Source organism: Prionailurus viverrinus, chromosome F2 (genome assembly GCF_022837055.1).
Source record: "Prionailurus viverrinus isolate Anna chromosome F2, UM_Priviv_1.0, whole genome shotgun sequence".
Taxonomy (NCBI): Eukaryota; Metazoa; Chordata; class Mammalia; order Carnivora; family Felidae; genus Prionailurus; species Prionailurus viverrinus.
The window spans coordinates 80,956,586-80,978,329 of record NC_062578.1 but is presented as its reverse complement, the minus strand read 5'-3'; the positions used below and the strand labels follow the sequence as shown (position 1 = coordinate 80,978,329).

At 55.8% G+C, this 21,744-nt stretch overlaps 1 pseudogene; it reads left to right on the top strand.

The window, feature by feature from the left end:
* Positions 1–17,600: 17,600 nt before the first annotated feature.
* On the top strand, positions 17,601–18,156 carry LOC125156525 (60S ribosomal protein L17-like; annotated as a pseudogene).
* The last annotated feature ends 3,588 nt before the right edge of the window (positions 18,157–21,744 follow it).

The window sequence follows — 21,744 nt, the reverse complement described above, 5'->3', positions numbered from 1 at the left end:
TCCCCAGAGTGTCGGGGCCCTGCTCCAGGCCACGCTCCAGGGTGGTGGGGGGCCAGGACTCGGGCCGGGGTCTGGGGACCCTGCTCTGCATGCTGGTCCCCAAGCGTGCATCGTGTCGGTCTTTCCTTCCCAGAGACAAGCTGTCCCGCCGTGTCGGGTGCAGAGGGGCATAGAGCTTGGAGCACAGGGCCTGGTCCCGGCCACGTCTCTTCTCGCCTAAATGGCCATCTCATGCCACTGCCGCGGGGTGGTCTCCCAGGGTCGACAAGGGGGACCCCAGCTCCATGGCACCCTGTCCCCGACATAGAAATCGGAGAATTCAGAAAGAGGACTATGGTGAGTATATACGGGGGGGCAGGGGGGCGCTGTGGGAGGGTTTCCTACAACCATTCTGAACTTGTCTTGATTAAACCCTTTTTAAAGAGTCATAAAGGAAAGTGCCAAGTCAACCTGTCATTCTGCTCTTTCTTCCGTCGAAAGTTCGTTTATGTAGGGGCGCCTGAGTGGCTCAGTCGGTGGAGCGTCGGGCTTCGGCTGGGGTCATGATCTCGCGGTTTGTGAGTTCGAGCCCCGCGTCCGGCTCCGTGCTGACAGCTCGGAGCCTGGAGCCTGTTTCAGATTCTGTGTCTCCCTCTCTCTCTGCCCCTCCCCGACTTGCACTCTGTCTCTCTCTCAAAAAATAAATAAACACTTAAAAAAATGTTTAAAGCTGCTTTACAAATACAGGACAGAGCGCTGTTGGGGGGTCATTCCTGCCGCACGCGCCCCTCCCGACAGAGGCGGCACTTAACTGGACCCTGTCCCCGGACTCCCCTCTCGGTATGGCAGCCCCGTGTGGTTCTGGGAAGGCGAAGGCGGCCCTCTGGCCCAGAACTGCGGTGGCGCCCACCCCACCTCCTCTCTGACCTCTCCACCGCCCCCCCTCCCCGGCCCCTCACTCCCCTGCCCCAGCCACCCCGGCTTCAGGCTCTTCCTCGAGCCCACCAGGCGTGCTCCCACCTTGGGACTTTGCACATGCTGTTCCCTCTGCCCAGAACCTGCAAGCCTCCCTCCCTCTCCTCCTCTGTCTTTATTCAAAGTCACCTGCTCAGTGGGGTCCTGCAGGGCCACCCGATCTAAAATTTCAACCCCCTCGGTCACACACAGTTCATCTGCCCCTTCCCGGCCCTGGTTTTCGTCCCCTGCTCTGGAGCTCCCCGGCCACCATCTCATATCTTGTTTGTGGCCTGGCTCCCTGTCCAGAAGCTCCCAGGGCAGGAATTCGGGTCCTTGTTCACCGCTGGGTCCCCGGCACCCCAGCGCGGGGACCACACTCCACCCTCGGGGAGAGTTTTCAGGGCGGCGGCTGAAGGCGTCTCCTTGAATCTCAAACTGCCCCAGGGCTGCCCCAGGCGTGTGCCCGGCAGCTGACCGAACCGGGTGCACCAGGACTGAAATGCAGACTTGCTTTGGCCAGACAAAGTCCTCCGGCAGGGAGACGGTGTGGCGGGGGTGGGGGACCACAGTTGTCAAGGAGACGTGGGCAGGCACGAGACGTCCCCGCCACATCGTGGCTTCTGCAGAACAGACGAGAGCCGTGCCGGCTGTCACAGCGCGGCCACCCTTGCTCTGCCGCTATTGACTCCGGGCCACCTGCAGGGGGACGGTCAGGGGCTTTATTCTTCATGGTGAAAAATATATGCATTTAGAATCAGCCGGTTGGACTCGGTTTCCATGACTCTAATTTTGGCAACATCCAAAGCATCGAAGGCTGGAGCCAGTCGAACACAGGCCTCTCTCTCTCCGTCAGGGCGCTGGCCTTGGCCCTGTGATGTCGCAGGGCATCCTCCCAGCCCGGGCACCCCGACAGGACAGGGCGTGCTCTTCTCTCTTCTTCCCGCGCCCTCCGCGGCGGGGGGAAGGCAGTGAGGACACAGCGCTCAAGCTCGCTGCTCCTGGGGCTCCCTCCCAAGCACGTCCGGGATGCCGCAGGTGGGTGACACACAGCAGGTGTCTGTGACGCCCTCAGCACCGCCTTCCGGCCAAAGCATGTGCTTTGGCGTGGGGGGCAGTGTGGTCCCATCTTGGTGAAAAGAGCATCATTTAAAAAAATCTATTTGTTTCTGATCGTCACGGAAGCCGTCCTGACCATGGTGTCCCTCCTGTTCCAGCCTAAACACTTAATGGCGGAGTTGGAGGCATCTGGAAACAATAGTGAGAAAGCTATTTGGGGGTGAGCAGAGTTTCCTGACCCCTCCCTCCCCAACCACTGTATTGAGGGCTTCTCTGTTCACAGCGGTCAGTCATCTGAGTTTCCTCGCCCTTGAAGCGGGCGGGGTAGGGTGGGGCTGGGCTCAGCAATCAAAACCCCTCCCCACTCTCCCCTCTGGGATTCTAGCACTGTCCCCTCTTGGACTTGCACCCGTTTTGTCTGTTTTTGACCCTCCCCGTCCCACAAAGGGGGCAACCCCAGAAGAGCTAACGGAGCCCCTGTCCAGGCTGGGAGGGAAACTTTCCTGTAGTTTGAGAACCTTCTGTCAGGCGCGAGGGCCGTGGAAGCGAAAGAGGAAGTGTCCGTCTGTTTACCTCCCTCTGGTGACCTCACGCTTCCTTGCTTTGTGCAGAACTGGGTGTCGGGCGGCCCGCCCATCCCCTGGGAGCTCCTCACTCAGCCCTGCTCAGGAAGGGTCACATCCCGGCCCCTGGCCAGCCCTCCTGCAGACAGGAAACGCTTGTGTGGGGCTGGTCCCTTCAGAGGGTTCTCTTTGCTCTGTAAAGGCGATCTGGCTGCCGCTGGGGAGGACTCACTCCTTGAGGTCCGTCAGGTCCTGTCGATCCGCGTATCCCAGGGTGGACCTCAGGGCAGTGGGAGGAGCCGGGCTGGAGGGAACCGCAGGTGAGTCTGGGAGGCCTCTCAGGGCTCAGGAACCCCAGAAGGGACAGGTTCTAGCTCCAGCTTTGCATTGAGAAGCCGAATGACCCAGGGCAAGCCACCTGCTTCTAGGAGCTGCATTTCTCATCAGGAAGGTGGGAATCAGATGGCCCCTGGGCCCTATGTTGGTCCCGGGGCACCACTGGCCGACGACACAGCTTGGAGCAGCTCAAGGCCTTGGTTTCTCCGTCTGTCAAACGAACAGGTGGAAACGGCTTGGACCAGAGAGAAAACCGGGCAGCACGGACTTCAAGTTCCCGCTAAAACCGAGAACATGCTTGCTGAGTCCGTGACAAATAACTACACGTCCACACTGGTCTGCACACAGTAGGCGCAAGTCAACGCAGGCATGCCAGGCCACTTTGCAGGGGACACAGCAGCGGAGACGCTAGGCGCTGAGTCGGGCACTCACAGCCTCACCCACCCACCTCACTACGTGCCAGGCCCGGGCAGGTGCCGGAGTTACGGCCACCAACGAGAGGGGCGCAACCTCCTCTCTTTTGGACCTTACGTTCCGGCAGGTGGAGGCCAAACCTGAAACAAAGGCATCAATGAAATCATCTCAGTTTGCGTCAAAGGCTGGGATGCGGGGGGAAGCGGCCAAGGGAGCTGAAGCTTAGGTGATAAGAGGGGCGGGTTAGCGAAGATCTGGGGAGGGCACTGTGGGAGGACAGACTGCTGGGGCAGAGCCCCTGATGGGACCCATCGGTCGTGTCCAGTGTGGCTGGAGCAGGAAGAGAGGAGGCTGTGGGCAGGGCCAGATGAGGCAAGGCCTTCCTCGTCAGGGCGGAGAGGCTGACTTCACTCTGAGTGTAATCGGCAAAAATCAGCGGTTTTCAACCAGGGAGCAACGTGGGTTGGGACAAGGCCTCTGCTGTTCACTAGCTCTGCACCAGGCTCTCCTTACCGTCTCTGTGCCTCAGTGTCCCCTTCTGGAGGACGGGACCCCCACTACTACCTACTTCCCCTGGTTTTGGCGAGCGTCTCCAGGGACGAGGCTGGTTGTACGTGCACACAGTACCAAGCAGCGTACGTGCTCAGGAAATGTCAACGTGAGGGTTTTTCTTTTCTGTTTTGTTTTGTTTTAAGTTTATTTCTTTATTTTTGAGAGAGCAAGCAAGCAGGGGAGGAGCAGAGAGAGAGAGAGAGAGAGAGAGAGAATCCTAAGCAAGCTCCACGTTGCCCGTGCAGGATCCGCTGCAGGAGCTCGAACCCACGAACCCTGAGATCATGACCGGAGCCAAAGGCAGAAGCTTAACTGACTGAGCCACCCAGGCGCCCCCAACATGGTGGTTTTTATTTACGTATTTATTTTATTTTTTAAGGATTTAAAAAAAAATTTTTTTAAGGTTTATTTATTTTTCAGAGACAGAGAGAGACAGAGCGTGAGCAGGGGAGGGTCAGAGAGAGAGGGAGACACAGAATCCGAAGCAGGCTCCAGGCTCCGAGCTGTCAGCGCAGAGCCCGACGCGCGGCTCGAACTCACAGACTGCGAGATCATGACCCGAGCCGAAGTCGGACGCTCAACCGACTGAGCCATCCAGGCGCCCCCAACATGGTGGTTTTTAAACATGACTTAAAAGCTTTGACACTCATCCCACAAGAGCAGGGGTCTGTGTCCTGTCCCCGCCAGTCTGTTTGGTGAGTGGGTGAGGGTGCAGCAGAGGCCTTGGGGGTTGGGTCACAAAAGCCCGAGTACCTTCTGTCTGATGCCCGAATAGGGCTGCTCTCCAGATGCTTCCCCCTGGTACGCTCCCTCCCGAAATGTGGGCGCCGTGTGGCGAGGAAGCGAGGTCCCTGGTGAGGCCACACGACAGACTCCCGCGGCCAGTCTCAGCTGAGCCCCCGCGGGCAGTCGCTCTGGCGTGTGAGTGAAGAAGCCCGCGGGCGACTCCAGCCTCCAGCTGCTGAACTGGCCCCATCAGGCGAGTCCCCCCAGCCGAGGCCGCAGCTGAGGCCGGAGACAAGCTGAACCCTCCCAGCCCCGTCCAGAGTCTACGAGCACAGCAGCGTGTTGGCAGGTTCTGGGGGGTGGCACACAGCCAGAGATAATGGGGACAGTCTGCCACTGTTGTGATGGCGGCCATGCCCACCGCCCTTCTCCTGGTCTACACTGTCCTCACATCTCAGGACACCCTGGGGACTTGTCTTACCTCCAGCATCCAATTTGGGTCTTTAACCATAGATGATAATATAGATTTGTGGCTGGAGAACTTGGGGTTTTTTATTTTTTATTTTTATTATCTTTAAAAAATATTTATCTATGTCTTTATTTATTTAAAAAAATTTTTTTTTTCAACGTTTTTATTTATTTTTTGGGACAGAGAGAGACAGAGCATGAACGGGGGAGGGGCAGAGAGAGAGGGAGACACAGAATCGGAAACAGGCTCCAGGCTCCGAGCCATCAGCCCAGAGCCCGACGCGGGGCTCGAACTCCCGGACCGCGAGATCGTGACCTGGCTGAAGTCGGACGCTTAACCGACTGCGCCACCCAGGTGCCCCGTGTCTTTGTTTTTAAAGTTTATTTATTCTGGGGCGCCTGGGTGGCGCAGTCGGTTAAGCGTCCGACTTCAGCCAGGTCACGATCTCGCGGTCCGGGAGTTCGAGCCCCGCGTCGGGCTCTGGGCTGATGGCTCGGAGCCTGGAGCCTGTTTCCGATTCTGTGTCTCCCTCTCTCTCTGCCCCTCCCCCGTTCATGCTCTGTCTCTCTCTGTCCCCAAAAAAATAAATAAATGTTGGAAAAAAAAAATTAAAGTTTATTTATTCTGAGAGAGACAGAGCCAGGGCGAGTGGGGAAGGGGGCAGGGAGAGGGAGAGAGAAAGGACCCCGGTCAGGCTCCTTACTGCCAGCACAGAGCCCGACATGGGGCTCGAACTCATGAAACTCGTGCGATCGTGACCTGAGCCGAAGCCAAGAGTCGGATGCTTAACCGACTGAACCACCCAGGTGCCCCGAGAACCTGCTTTTTATTTTATTTTATTACTTTTTTAAAAATTTTTAAATTTTTTCATGTTTATTTTTGAGAGAAACAGAGACAGAATGCGAGTGGGTTAGGGGCAGAGAGAGAGGGAGACACAGAGTCTGAAGCACCCTCCAGGCTCTGAGCTGTCAGCACAGAGCCCGACGCAGGGCTCGAACTCATGAGCTGTGAGATCATGACCTGAGCTGAAGTCGGACGCTCAACCGACTGAGCCAGCAAGGTGCCCCAATGTTTATTTATTTTTGAGAGAGAGAGACAGAGCGTGAGCAGGGGAGGTGCAGAGAGAGAGGGAGACACAGAATCCGAAGCAGGCTCCAAGCTCCAAGTTGTCAGCACACAGCCTGACATGGGGCTCGAACTCACAGACGGTGAGATCATCACCTGAGCCGAAGTCGGACGCTCAACCGACTAAGCCACCCAGGCGCCCCAGAACCTGCTTTTTAAAAAGGAGAATTCTTTGCTTCAAATGAAAGCTTAGGCAAATGGAAGTGGAATGAGGGTGATGAGCCCAGAGTGACCCTCCCCTGCGGCCCCCCACCTCCTGCCACGGCGGCCCCCCGGGGCAGTCCGGGAACTAATGACTAACCAAAGGACATTCGTGGCACATAGTAGGGGCATAACAATGATTCAGCAGTCTCATCCTCCACAGGAATCAGGACATGTGAGCGCTGGTCTGGCTCTGTCCGCCTGGTATACCTCAGTTTCCCCACCAGGGAAATGAGGGGCCTGAGCTCAGTGCTCTGAGGCTGCGCAGGCGGGACCTGCTGGAGGTGTGGCGGCCAGGGTCAGGGATGCTACTCTGGCCAGCCTCTGCTTGACTGCAGGCCGGGCATTTCCCACTCCAGCGTGGGGTTCCTCCTCCGTCTGGAGGTCAAGGGTGGAGTCACATGCTCTGACACCAGGGGGGCGTCTGTGACCACCCTGCCTCCTGCCTCTGGCCACAGCCAGGGTCATGGGGCGCCCAGCCACGACTCTGGGCAGGCCTGGAGGAGGAGGAGGAGGAGAGCCCAAGGTCAGGGCGGAAACAGATTCCTGCGGGGTCTGGACCAGTGGCCACTCTGGTCTCTCACAGGCCCAACATCCAAAGAAAGGAGAGGAGGACCTACAAGTAGGGAAATTCTGGGTTTTTATTCATTTCTATTTTGTTGGTTCTCTAAACCCGTGGTTCTCAACTGGGGAAGTTTTGTCCCCACGGGATATTTGGTAATTTCTGGAAACGTTTTGATGTCACAACGGCAGAAGGCAGTGCCACTGGCACCTAGTGGGTAGAGACCACGGGTGCTGCTGAGGTCCTGACACGTACAGACCAGTCCCTGCCACGAAGGATCCTCCGCCCCAAATCTCGACAGTGTCAAGGTTGAGAAGCCTTGGTCTTAACCAAATCCTGTCCACCCCCCCACATCTCACCTCCTCCAGGAAGCCTTCCTTGGTCTGCTGTCCTTAATTATTCCTATTGGCCTTTAATCAGGTTTTCCAATGTTCTCAGTTGTAGCAATAGCGACACAACTTTCCCATAAGGGGAACGGCGTCCACCATCTTAAAAATCATCTTTTATTTGTTCACTTTTGTGTTGTAAGGTAAAACACATCTACAGAGAAACGCACATAGCATACGCACAGCTTAGTGAAGTGTCATAAACCGAACCCCCTTTGACTATCCTCCAGGCCAAGAAAGAAAACTTTGTTGCCCCTGGAGCCTCTCAAGTTGGCTCATGACAGTCATGGTCCTACCTGCCCTTTGTCAACCACTGTCCTCTATGGAAACGTCTTCACTGTGGGTTTTGTTTTATAGTTTGGTCTCCCATTAGCCGTCTCTAGACAGGATTGTTTTAAAGTTTATTTATTTATTTTGAGAGAGGGAGCGAGAGCGTGAGCAGGGGAGGGGCAGAGAGACAGAGAGAGAGCGAGAGCGAGAGAGGCAGAGAGAGAATCGATCCCAAGCAGGCTCCACCCTGCCAGGGTGGAGCTCAACACGGGGCTTGAACTCATGAGCTGTGAGATCACGACCTGAGCCGAGATTAAGAGTCGGACGTTTAACCGACTAGGCGCCCTGGACAAGAGAGTTTAATTGCGCCCTTTTGAAATACTTGAGTCTTTCGGTTGTCGGTTGGGAGACAGTGAATCGGCCTGAACGTCCCCCTCCACAGGTGACCAATCAGGGGTTTGTTTAATCGCTACGAACCACGGATGCGGACGTGGTTAAAAGTTTCGATCGGTCGCAAGTACTGTCCTTGTTCAAGCTGGAATTGCCCACCTCTGGCCAGTGGACAGCTCTGCAAGTCGGATCCAGAGAACTTTCGACGTGACCTGGTCTGTGACAGCTTTCTTGCCCTCTGGTGGGTCAAGGTATTCCAGGCCTACCGGGTATACTTTCCGACCCAGACCTGGAATCAGCTATTTCTCCGAAAAGTCCTGGTTTATTTTGGTAGGAAATTGTATTTCAAGACCACACTGTGGACTCCAGGGACGCTCCTTTCTTTCTTTCTTTCTCTTTCTTTCTTTCTTTCTTTCTCTTTCTTTCTTTCTTTCTTTCCTTCTTTCTTTTGATGCTTATTTTTGAGAGAGAGAGAGAGAGAGAGAGCATGAGCAGGGGAGGGGCAGAGAGCGAGGGAGACACAGAATCTGAAGCGGGCTCCAGGCTCTGAGCCGTCAGCCCAGAGCCCAATGGGGGACTTGAACTCGTGAACCACAAGATCATCAGCTGAGCTGAAGTCAGATGCTTAACCGACTGAGCCCCCCAGGCGCCCCGATACACCAGTATTTCTTAACTATGAAGTGCTTCATGAGTTCAAACTGATACTGCCAATCCCAAACCCAAGCCTACAGTGTTTGGACTTTAAAGTCTTGTCTTACACCTGCTACCCCTTTTCTCCCACATCCAGAATTCAGGCTGCAAGGATCCAGGGGATAATGAAACCACAGCATCTCGTGTTACTGCCACAGGTGTGGCCACGGAGACAACCCGCTGTCTCAGGCTCTCTCCCTCTTCGCCCCCGTGTCCGAGTTTCACCTGTGCCTACTGTCCTCGGTCCTCATAGGCGTCCCTCGCTTAGCCTTGATTCTAGAGCTGACCTTCCTCCATGACTTTGCCTGGTTGCCTGCAGCTCTTTCTCTAGACGATTCTTCGGAACCCTCAGACCCCAGGAGTAACAGTCCCTGACTGCCGCTGGCATGTGTGTCTCCTGCTGGACGGTCTGTTCTGCTGGAGGCTCGGCATTCGGCTCACATCCGCTTCGTCGAGTCTCTCAAGTGTGCTTCCCCACTTTTCTTCTGCAGAACGCGTTGCCACGGAAAAGTCTGAAGACAATCGAATTATTCCTGTAGGTCCCTTGCTCTTTTTACCTAAATTCCTGGAGGACTTTTTCCTTTTTTTTTTTTTTTTTAATTTTTTTCAACGTTTTTTTATTTATTTTTGAGACAGAGAGAGACAGAGCATGAACGGGGGAGGGGCAGAGAGAGAGGGAGACACAGAATCGGAAACAGGCTCCAGGCTCCGAGCCATCAGCCCAGAGCCTGACGCGGGGCTCGAACTCACGGACCGCGAGATTGTGACCTGGCTGAAGTCGGACGCTCAACCGACTGTGCCACCCAGGCGCCCCCCCCCTTTTTTTTTTTTTAAAGATTGATGATTTTACTAGAATGTGTCTTAGTGTTGGTCATTCTGGGTCGGTATTCTCAAGGGGCCCCTGGGTGGCTCAGTCGGTTAACCGTCTGACTCTTGATTTCGGCTCAGGTCACGATCTCGAGGTTCGTGAGTTCGAGCCCCGTGCTGGGCTCTGCACCCACGTCACGGAACCTGCTTGGGATTCTCTCTCTCTCCCTCTCTCTCTGCCCCTCCCCTGCTCGTGCTCTCTTCTCAAATAACCACTAAAAAATACATATTTTCAAACACATGGTGCTCTCTCTTGACCCCCTTCTCACAGGGGTGCCTGTTACCCACATGTTGGGTCTTCTCTGTCAGCTGACCTTGGGGCGGTGAGGGTTCAGCCTTCTCTGGTTCTCTGGAACGCTTTTCACCTGTGTCTTTGTTTCTTTTTGATTTTAAGAATGTTCCTCCCGTTCGCCGTTTTATTTCTCGTAAGGCTTTATCCCCTGTGTTCTTTCTAGTTTAGACTTTTTTTCTGAAATTGCTTTTTTCCTTCATTTTAACTCTTTCCTGAGTGTTGTCTCCTTGGCTTTTCATTTCTGCTTGACACTGCTCTGTTCCTGGCTTTTACCGTGTCTTTAACAGCTCACTCTGCAATGCACGGTAGGTTATCTTTCTCCGTTTTCACTTCCTGTGGGTCACTTCCGGGTCCTGAACACTGGTAGGTCACAACTTGGATCCGGTTTGCGGTTTGTCTTCCTAGAAGGCTTTCATTGTCTACCTGGGTGTTGGTCTGCCTTTTATTCTCTCTTTTTAAATAATAACTCCACATGGAATTTTATGTCAGTGTTTTCCTGTTGCTCCTATTTGGGCACGATGAGTTGGTTTCTGAGCTTTTAGGTGTCGTGGTCCCGGGTGGCTTCTCTAATTCTCCTCGAGCCAGAGACGCACCTGGTTTGGTGTCTGAACGTGGGGCTCCACAGGACTCGGCCCTCACACCTCCCTTGCAGCCCGTCGCACTTGCCTGCTTTTGGATGGCGAGACCCCGCAGGGCCGAGGCTGTGTGTGCTCCCCAGTGTGTTCCTGCGGCCACTTGAGGGCCGTCCCGTTCTTGGGTCCCTCAGCTGCCCAGCTGCACCTTCCTTTCCGCCCCGTAGGTGTAGACACCTGACGTGCAGGTCTAGGGTCCTTTGGAAAGGCCCGGCTGGCCTGCGCACCTCCAGGCCGAGCCCCACCCTGCAGGAGGGGTGAAGTGATGACCTCCAGGGGGGCTTAGGTAAAGCGAGACCAGAGGGGCCTGAGCCCCCTTTCCCGGGTAAAACCTGAAAACGCTAAATGTATCCCCGCCTGCTTCTGTGTTGGGGTTCGTGGAGACATCTTTAGCTGAGTCTTGTCACAAATGCTGTTCTTTGGTTTTGCCCTCTACTTTTTGTAACGTGGGGATCCGGAGATATTTAAAATTAGTTACCCCGAAACTTTACAAGTCCTTCTGTTTCTCTGCCTGTCTCATCGGTTCCTCCCAGTAACCCAGACGCAGGGAGCAGCATCCCACGTGACGGGCCAGAGGGTGAAGCAGCCTGCCCTCCGCCCTCACCTGGCAGGTGGCTGGAGACGACATCATGGGCCATGAGAGCACCTGGCACTGCACCTGACGCCTAGTGAGCCATCAGGCTTCCCTCACTTGCTGAGTACCTACTATGTGCCAGGCTCCTCACGAGGATGGGGTGGGCACCTCATTCTCTGGGCATCTTGGGCTGCCCCCCCCCCCGCACCTGCTGATTCTGTACCCAGACACCTGGCTGACCAGCCACGGCCCCAGGTGGGGCCACACCGCCACTCCCTGGACGACAAAATACGGTGTGGTCTCTACCTTCTCCCACACCCATCCAATGTCCACACAGCTAGAGCCCTCTGCATGCCTGACAGGACCAGGGCCAGGACGAGCCCCTTGATGGGACATTCTGGAGCCTCTGGCCCTTCTTCATCTCTGTCTCTCTGGCCATATCAGAGCAGTTCTGTGTGTGGGCTGATGTTCATGAGATAGCAACCACTTTGGGTTTCCCCTAGACTTCCTGACACCTGCAGCACGTCCCGGATCCAGCCACAGCCTGGGCGAGTGTTTAGAGCTCCTGGCCCCGGGGACGGGTGATGGAGCGATTCACAGAGCAGGCTCCGCAGGCCTCCACGCTCTGCAGGAACACATGGACGGGACGCACCTGCCCGCCACCCCCCAAGTCTGCCTCTAACAGATGGAGGGCCAGCCCACTTCTGTCCCCAGCTGAGTCCCCTGTGACGGTGGGGTGGGGATGATGAAACCCCAGAAAATTTGGGGGGAACTGAGGACAGGGAGAACTGAAGCCCTTTCCTGCACCTTGGCTCCAGGCCTGAGGCAGCTCAGAGTGTGACGGAGCATGGTCTCCGCAGGCACGGCCGTGGGCGGACCCATGGGGCACTCAGCTATTCTCTGTAGGGACCAACGCCCAGGGTGACAGAAATGAGGTCAGTACAGCAGTGTCAGGGCGGATCGATGACAGCTCCGAGGGTTAGAGAGCCCACGCCCATTCCCCACAGCCTGGAGCCCAGCACAGAGGGGCAGCCGTAGGGGACCAGGCCTAAGCCCAACCCCCGGGAACCAACTGGCCACAAACCACGCTGCATGGAGCCCCGGATCATGGGCAGCGCCTGGCCCTTAGCAGGAGCCGATCCCATTTGTGGGGCCGGAAATCCCGCAGAAACTAACAAGATACTCTGTCTGACAGATCAAGAAGCAGGGTATCGTGGTCCGGTCACCCAGCAAGACTGTGGTGATGCCGGGGTCTGACCTGGGGTTCTCTGAGCCTGGACCCAGCCTGCTACCTTTTCTCACGTGCCCCCGAGTGGGCCTCCAGCGCCAGCTCTCAGCTGGTCCAGATGTGGCAACATGGCCTGGACAGGCCACAGGGGCCCCGTGGCCAAGAGAAGGTGCGGCTGCTCCCAGGGAGGCCTGGGCCCTTGCTGGGGCAGGGAGGGGAAGCGAGTCCCAGGTGGGTGCCGCGTGGCTCAGCAACGCAGAGTGTTCTGGAGGGAAGGACCTCCCACCCCGTCCCTGTCCCCCTCTCCCTCATCCCTGTCCCTGGAAGGCCCCTGCCCCTCCACCCCCAACCCGCCCCTGGAAGAGGAAAAGCCTCACAAACCGGTTCCCCAGGGTCTGGCCTGGCCCTGGGCCCCCAGCCGTCCCCCTGCCTGGGTTGGGTTTGACTCCCTGATGGTGGGGGTGGGGCTACCTGGGCCCCTCCCACTCTCAACTCAAGCCCCTGCAGACCGCCAGGGGCTGCTCGTGGGTTCACCAAACCCTGATTGTGCACCTGCAAGGCGCAGGCTCTGGTCCGGGTGGGGGTGTGTGTAGGAAGCTGAGGCGCACCCCTGCCTTTGTGGGGCTGAGGTCCGGGGCGGAGACGGCAACGGGCAAGATGAGGCACTAACAGCCGCAGCTGAGTGGCAGGTGCTGTTCTAAGCGGTCTATTGATTACAAGGCAGGTGACGGGCAGGTGCTCCTGATGTAGGCACATTATTGTCTCTGCAGATGAGCGTCTGAGGCCCGGAAAAGTGTCATAGCTTCCCAGGGTCTCACGGCCAGGACGTGGCTGCCGTGGACCGCATGCTTGTGTCATCCCCAAACCGTGGCGACACCGTAACCCCCAGGGGGGTAGTGTAAGGAGGTGGGGCGTTGGCAGGTCATCGGGTCAGGAGGGCGGAGCACAGAGAGAAGCCTGTGGACCAGGAAGAGGGCCCTCAGCCAGAACCCCACCCTGCGGGCTCCCCGCTCTCAGACTCCCCGCCTCCAGACCGAGGACAAATGTCTGGTTTAAGTCCCCTCCCGCGGCCTCCCTCGGTCCCCCTCTGTCTGTGGCACTCATTACAGCAGCCCAAGCTGGCCGAGCAGGGGCCTCCCGAACCCCAAGTCCGTGGCAAATACAGAAAATAAATAGTATGTTGGGTGATGGTAAGTGCAGAGCAGAAAAGTCAGCGTGTGTGCGCGAGTTCCTATCTCTGTGCACGGGGACGTGTATCGCCGTGTATGTGCGTGTGCACACGCGCGTGGGCCCCAGCGTGTCTGTGTGTGCGTCTTTGTATCTGTGCGTCTTTGTATCTTTGTCTTTGTGCGTGTGCGTCTTTGTATCTCAGGGTGCGGGTGTGAGTGTGTCCCCGTGTGCCCTGCGCACGCCCGGGTCTGGGCATGTTGGGGGAGGTTGGCGCCCGTCTCGCGGCCGGCACCGGCCCTCCGTGGAAGCTCCCACTTGACCCGGCTTGTGCCGCAGGCTTTCCCAGGCACACGAGGCCACCTCTGTCTCCTCTGTCTTCACTCCCCTTTCTGTGCCCAGGGCCTCAGCTGGGGAGTCCGGCCCTGGCAGTGAGGAAAGTGGTGAGGAGGAGGCCAGCAGTGGGACTCCCGCTGGGCGCCGTGCCAGGGCCTTCGGGGCATCTCCCCCAATCCTCCCGAACCAGGAAACCTCCTTGTGCCCACGTGACAGACCAGGGGTCTGAGGCCAGCGGAAGCAGAGTTACAGGACCAGGGTCCCAGAGAACAGCCTCCCTGCACCCGTGTCCCCTGCCACCAGTCCTGGGGGTGGCTTGCCCCGGGGCACACGGACCTGGAAGCCAGTCTCCTCTCTGCTGCAGCCCAGGCGGATGGGCCCATTCGTTCGTTCACCATGCATTCATTCTCTAGATGAGGTGGCAGGTGGCGCCCTGAGCCCAGAGGAGTGGCAACCCCGGGGGCAGGGGCTGCACTTCGCTCCCGGTCTGCTCCTGCACTGAGGGAAGGACAAGAACACTCCCCTTGACAGGGGGCCGTGAGATTAGGGCCAGCCCCTCAGCCTGGAGCACATGCTGCCTCCTTAGATGCCCCTCCCCTCCCGCCTTCCACATCCCCGGGGAGCCCTGGTCCGCAGGGCCATCCCTCCCCACCCCCACCTGTGGGAGGATGAGGCCGCCTGAGCAAGCAGACGGACATCGGACATCGTCGCTGGAAGACCCCAGGGGTGGAGCCAGGGCCCCATCACCCACCCGGCGGACTCACCCTGGCAGCTGGGCCGTGGCTCCCACCAGACGGGGTTGCACCTGGGTGGGCTTGGCGGAGAAATCTGCCATGTGGGAGGCCCTCCCTGCTCGTGTAAATGGCACGCATGGGGAGGTTCCCGGAAGCCTGCCGTTTGGAACTACCCCGGTGTAGACAGGCGCGCCATGACTGGCTGTCGGGGCAGGTGAGTAGATGAGAGGTGCTTTGGGTACTGAGCCCCTCTGCACGCTCACGTGTTTGTGCTGTTCCCGCCCTTGGCACATAGTAGCTGCTCCGTAAGGATGTACTAAGTGAGTAAGTAACAAAGGATTTGTTCTGCTTGGTGGCACTGGGATTCCAGGGGGTTCTTCTTTCTTTTTCGCCTGTTAAAAACAATTTTTTTTTTGCAACAATTACACAGACTTTTCAACGTGAGAAAAAAAAAACCCACAGTGATTTCAAAACTTTGTCGCTGTACATCTGGCCACAGGGACGGGAAGGGGCTTTTGGGCAAAAGCAGCTTGCAAGTCCCCTAGGGTCACAATGACCAATGTGACATCTGCATGTGGCCAAGCTGTGGATCAGCCTGGAAAGAACCGCGCCGTGGGGAGCCAGGAGAGCAGTCCTTCCTTTGCTCGTGTCCGAAGACAGGGCTGTGGGGAATGAGGGACGTAGGGCTCCAGAGCAGCTCCCTTCACTCCCGGGGCCTCAGTTTTCCCACCCGTGAGATGGGCTGATGGCAGAGCCCTCTGTCTGTGATGAGAAGGGGCGGTTGCCATCCCCCAGGCCTGGCCCCTCCCCCTCCCCCGCCGCCCACCGTGTGCTCAGGGTGGTCTCATTTCCTTCCCTTTTCCTGCCCTGCTGCTCAGGCTTCAGCAAAACTTTGCTGACATTTGTTCCTTTCTGCAAGGTCACAAGCTGTGGCACAGGCACCCAGTTCCCACATCACTGAAGCTGCCCAAGGAGGGGGACAGGGCAGGGAGGGTCCTCGACCGGGAGCAGGGCTGACCCTCAGCCCAGGGCTGGGTCCCCACTCTGCCCCTAGCAGTGGGCACCGCACCCCTCTGTAACGGGCCCTCAAGACGGCTCACTCTTCCCATGGGTGGCTGTGCTCAGGGGACCCTCGAGCCCCGGCCCAACCTCCGGCATGACCGCAGCTCTGCCCACAGCCCCTGTCCCCGCAGCCTGTCCTTCTCCACAGGCCCAGCTGGCCCTGAGCAAAGCCAAAGCCCAAGGAAGGAGCTCGGGTCCTGTAGTGGCTGCTTCTCTTCCTTGTTGTTCGGGAGGAAGAGACGCATGTAAGGAGTGACTTAGGAGGCCTGGGGCTCATCTCTGCGTTCACCTCCTACTCTGCCCGTCCTGCTCCTCGTGGCCTGGCCCGTGCGCCTGCGGTGTCCACGGTGAGGCCTGAGCGCCGTGGACCACTGTGTGCGGGGGTTCGGCGGGACTCCAGGGAGCACAAGGGAAGCTGCCCGCTTCTGTGGGCACTGGGGACGGGCACCTGCCCAGGGGGACGCAGCAACCGCGGTCTGTTTTGTGCAGTGCTCCAGTCTGCTGGCTGGAACAAAACGCATTTGCATGCACCACGCACGCAATACAAATTGTACAATTCGGGTGAGTCCGCACAGAAGCCGAATACTCGCATTTAAGTTCCAGGATATAAAGATGCGCGACAAAATTCTACATTTTATCTTATTAGCATTATTAATTTTATCAGTACTCAGTCACCAAATCAATGATGTAAAATTTCAATTTTTAATGTTTTGCTACCGACAGCGACATCAGCTAGCAAATTAAAAACACCAGAAGTCAGGGGGGTTGAAAGGGACGCGACCAGGTGCCTCTGGGAGCCCCCCCCCCCCTGACTTCAGGCACCCCCGGGGCGGGGACAGGTGACCCCGTTCCCGACATCACCCGTTCAGACCATGGCGTCTGTGCTTATTCCTTCGCAGCTCGTTCATTCACTCAGCAGCACGCAGGTCCTGGGACGGGGCTGGGAGGAGTCAAGGTGGAGGTCAAGGTGGAGGTCGGGGCCACGGGGGGCACTTCGGGAGGCCGGCAGCTCGGAAGGTGTACGGCGTGACAAGAGTTTCCGGGCGCTAGCGGGCGGCGCACACCCCTTCCCGTCCCCGTGCCTCAGTTGCCTCACGTGCAAACCAAGTGCGTCCCGCGGCTCTGACAATCCAGGCTCCAGGCGGCACCTTCCGCAAACCGGAAGCCCCGAGCCCTCCCTGCCCTTCCTACCGCGTGGTGTGTGCGCCCCCCAGCGGGAACCGGAACAAAGGGGGCCAGGCCTCCTCTCGGGAGGACAAAACCGGCTCTGCCCCTTTGTCCCTTCCAGCTTCCCTGGGGCCTTAGGGATTGCAGCCTCCACGGGGGCCACACAGCACGACTCACGGTACCAAACGCACTACCCTTGGACCCCGCCACTCGACGTCTAGGAGTTTTCTCTCAACACGTCTACGCACGCGTGTTGGAGACGGCGAGTTGATCTATGTACCAGGCTCTCCGTGGAATAAATACATGGTGTCAGATAAATACAACGGAAATAAATGTGCCATCACAGGAAGTGGGCACGGTTGCCGGGCGCCTGGGGGGCTCAGTCAGTTAAGCGTCAGACTCTTGGTTTTGGCTCAGGTCATGATCTGGAAGTCTGTGAGTTCGAGTCCCACAACAGGCTCTGTGTTGTGTGTCTGGAGCCTGCTTGGGATTCTCTCTCTCTCCCTCTCTCTCTCTCTCTGCTCCTTCCCCACACACGCTGTCTCTCTCAAACAAATAAATAAACTTACAAAAAAAAGAGAAAAGATGTGGGGCCCCTGGGTGGCTCAGGTAAGAGGTTAAGTCAGCTCAGGTCATGATCTCACGGTCTGTGGGTTCGAGCCCGGCGTCGGGCTCTGTGCTGACAGCTCGGAGCCTGGAGCCTGCTTCCGATCCCTTGTCCTCCTCACTCTCTGCCCCTCCCTGCTCACGCTCGCTCGCTCTCGCTCGCTCTCTCTCAAAAATAAATAAATCGGAGTGCGCATGAATTCTCCCAGGAGCCACCGCTCTTCCTCTTCCCATAAGTGGCCTGAGGCGATCTCTGAAAATGGTTCGCTATTCACTTGACCCGGAAAATCCGACAAAATCACGCAAGTCATCAGGGTCAAATCTTCGTGTTCACTTTAAGAACACGCGGGAAACTGCCCAGGCCATCAAGGGCATGCATACCCGAAAAGCCACCAAGTATCTGAACGATGTCACTTTGCAGAAGCAACGTGTGCCATTCCAACACTGCAATGGTGGAGTTGGTAGGTGGCCCAGGCCAAACAGTGGGGCTGGCTGGACACGGGGTCGGTGGCCCAAAAAGAGTGCCGCATTTTTCCTGCACGTGCTTAAAAATGCAGAGAGCAGTGCTGCGCTTAGGGTTTGGATGTAGATTCTCTAGTCATTGAGCACATCCAGGTGAACAGAGCCCCCAAAATGCGGCGTAGAACTTATAGGGCTCACGGTCAGATTAGCCCATGCAGAGCTCTCCCTGCCACATTGAGATGATCCCCACGGAAAAAGAACAAGTTGTTCCTAAACGAGAAGAGGAAGTTGCACAGAAGAAAAAGATATCCCAGAAGAAACTGGAGAAGCAAAAACTTACGGCCCGGGAGTAAATTCTGCATAACATACATGCAAATAAAAGTAAAAACGGAAAAATAAATAAAAAATAAATAAAATATTTACAAACAAAAAAAGTGAGCACGTTCTTCACGAACCCACACGGAGCGAAGGTGCTGAGCTGACACCTTGTTTGGGTCCCCAGATGTGCTCCCTAGATGAGGGTTGCCAGCCAGAGGGGTGGGTGCTGACCCTGCAGGGCCTCTGGAGGATCAGTTGCATTCCAGCCGTTCCAGGAGAGGGAAGGGAGGCCAGAGCATTCGCTCTCCTCCGCCTCCGTCTTTGGCTGAGGACCGCTCTGGGGAGAGGAGGCTCCCCAGCCGCTTCTGAGTCTCTGCATGTGTAGACGAAACGGACTCTGGTAGCCCAAGGTCAGTCCTTCAAATAAGGGCTGCCCACCCTTGGGAGGGAAAGCCCCCCAAGCCAAACTGAAAGAGGGGTGCCTGCGCACACTCACGAAGTCTGAGGAGCTGTGGGCACAGGAGGGCACCGCGCCGATGCCACCTGCTGTGATCATTAAGGACAAAAGCAAGGGCAGAGCAGTGTGCATCCACCCTCATTGTGGGCACAGGTTGCAATGGCTGTGCTGAGCGACTGTCACACTGAGTGACAGTGGCAGCTGCCTCTGCGGAGGCTCGCAGAAGCGGGGGGGATCCGGCAAATGACTTACTTTTCCTTGTCACCCTTCTGTACTTGTAAAAGAAAATTTTGCACCACGTACAATTTTTACCTGCTCAAAAAATAAAATGATATCAGAAACCAACCTTGCCATGTTGATGACTCAGAACACTTAACACTGTTAAGACAGCAGCACTCTCCAGGTTTGTGTATAAACACTACACAAGCTCTATCAAAATCTTAGACCAGATTAGACCTTCGCTTCCCGGAAACTGCTTTGTCTACGCGTGCAGGGAGCCAGAAGTAGCTAGGGACTTGCATCTCCCTAGAGTTACCTTCTGTGTAGAAATGGACAGGCTGACCCCCAAAAGTCACGTGGAAATTGAAGGGACCCAGAAAAAACCGAAACAATCTTGAAAAAAAAAAAAAACCAAAACAACAAAGTTGGAAAACTCACACTCTTTGTTTCAAAAGTTACATGAATTATGGTAATCGGAGGCTGTGTGGCACTAGAATCGGTGAATGAATTGGTCGATGGAACAGAACTGAAGGTCCAGAAATAAGCCCTCACATTTATGGTCAATTGATGTTTGGTAAGGATGGAAAGAATAATTGTTTTCAGCAAACGGTACTGGGACAACTGGATGTCCAGATGCAAATGAACGAAATTGGACCCCTACCTCACACCATCCACAAGAAATAGCTCAAAATGAATCGAATATCTGAATGTAAGGGCAAAACTACGAAATTCCTAGAAGAAAACACAGGGGCTAATCTTCATGATTTTTGATTAGGCAGTGGCTTCTTAAACATGACCCCAAAAGCGCAGACAACAGAAGAAAATAACAGGCAAATTGGATTTCATTAAAAGTAAAAACTTTTGGGGACGCCCGGGTGGCTCAGTCGGTCAAGTGCCTGACTTTGGCTCAGGTCATGATTTCACAGCTCGTGGGTTTGAGCCCCACGTTGGGCTCTGTGCTGACAGCTTGGAGTCTGGAGCCTATTTCAGATTCTGTGTCTCCCCCTCTCTCTGCCCCTCCCCTGCTCTCTCTCTCTCTCTCTCTCTCTCAAAAATAAACAGTAAAAAAAGGTAAAAAAAAAAAAACTAAAAACTTTTGTTCTTCAAAGGACACCATCAAGAAAGTGAAAAGACAGTCCTGATAAAGGACTTATATCAAGAACATATGAAGAACCCTTAAATTCAAAAATAAAAAGACAAACGATCCAATTTAACAATGGGCAAAGGTTCTTCAAAGAAGTTGTACAAATGGTGACTAGCACATGAAAAGATGCTGAACATCGTTAGCCATCAGAGAAGGGCAAGTCAAAACCAAAATGAGACACAACTTGTATCGGTCAGCTCAGCTGCCTAACAAATACCCAGACCGGGGTGGGGGAGCCTAAACAGAAACTTATTTCGCACAGACCTGGAAGCTGGAAGTTCAAGATCAAGACGCTAATAGGGCTGGTTTCTGGTGAACCTTCTCGTCCTGGCGTGGAGACAGCCACTTTCTCACTGTGTCCTCACGTGGCCCTCCCGTGTGTGTGCACCCACATGTGCCCGCACACATGCGCACGCACACAGGTCTGCTCTCTCTCCTCTTATAGGGACATTGCTCCTATGGGGCTAGGGCCCACACTTATGGCCTCATTTAAACTTAATTACCTCCCTATCTCCAAACATAATTGCACTGGGAGATAGGGCTTCGACATATGAATTTGGGGGGACACAGTTCAGTCCATAACCCCACTCACGCTGGCTTATTCAAAAAGACAGATGATACCAAGTGTTGTAGAAAATGTGGAGGGGTGGCTCCGTCACTTAAGTGTCCAACTCTTAATTTTGGCTCGAGTCATGATCTCACGGTCCTGAGATAGAACCCCCGCATCAGGCCCCATGCTGAGTGCAAAAGCGGCTTAACATTCTCTCTCTGTCTCTCTCTCTCTGCCTCTGCCCCTCCCCCTACTCATGCTCTTGCATGCTCTCTCTCAAAAATCAAAATAAAAATTTTTAATGTGGAGGGTTCAGAACCTACGTGCTGCCGGTGTGAGTGCCTCGCTTTGCAGTTGTATGCCTCAGGAAAAGTCAGCGTGAGATGAATTTTTGAGGGGCGCCTGGGTGGCTTCGGTTAAGTGTCCGACTTCAGCTTGGGCCACGATCTCTTGGTTTTTGAGTTCAAGTCCCATGTTGGACTTCCTGCTGACAGCTCAGAGCCCGGAGCCTGCTTCGGATTCTGTCTCCGTCTCTCTCTCTCTGCCCCTCCCCTGCTCATGCTCTGTCTCTTCCACTTTCTCGAAAATAAATAAACATTAAAAACGTTTTTTTAAAAAGATGAATTTTTGAAAACTGAGGATTCTTATTTTTTTTTACCATTATTGTGATAAAACACACATGACATGAAATTGACTATTTTAGCCATTTTTAAATACATGGGTTCAACAACGTGACGTAAATTCAAACTGATGTGCAACCGTCAGCACTGTGCACCCCCAGAACTTTTCCATCTCCCCAAACCAGCACTCAGTCCCAAGGATACAAATCTGCCCCGCACTCCCCCCACCCCCACCCCCACCCCCTCCCACACAGGCTTAGCTGCTTGGCGGTCGCCTATGGAGACCTGGTTCTAACCTCAGCTCAGCACCCGTGCACCCTGAGCCAATGGCATTGCCTTCATGAGCGTTTCCCGTCTGTGACCCGGAGCTGATGACAGCACCCACCGGGGGAGGGGCCGTCCCAAGGGTCAAATCAGATGATGCAAGGGTTGCTAAGCAAGAAGCCTGCGCCTGTGTTGGAACCCAACCCTGGGGCTGCTATGATCCCGCAGGATCTCTCCAGCCTCCCGGCTGCCCCCCTTCGCCCCTCGCTCTGACCCCAGGGCGCCCACGCCCCTCTGCATCACCCCACTTACATCACCAGCATCTTCACTCAACGGCTCTCTCTCCTTGGGCTCCCCCCAGACGGAGCC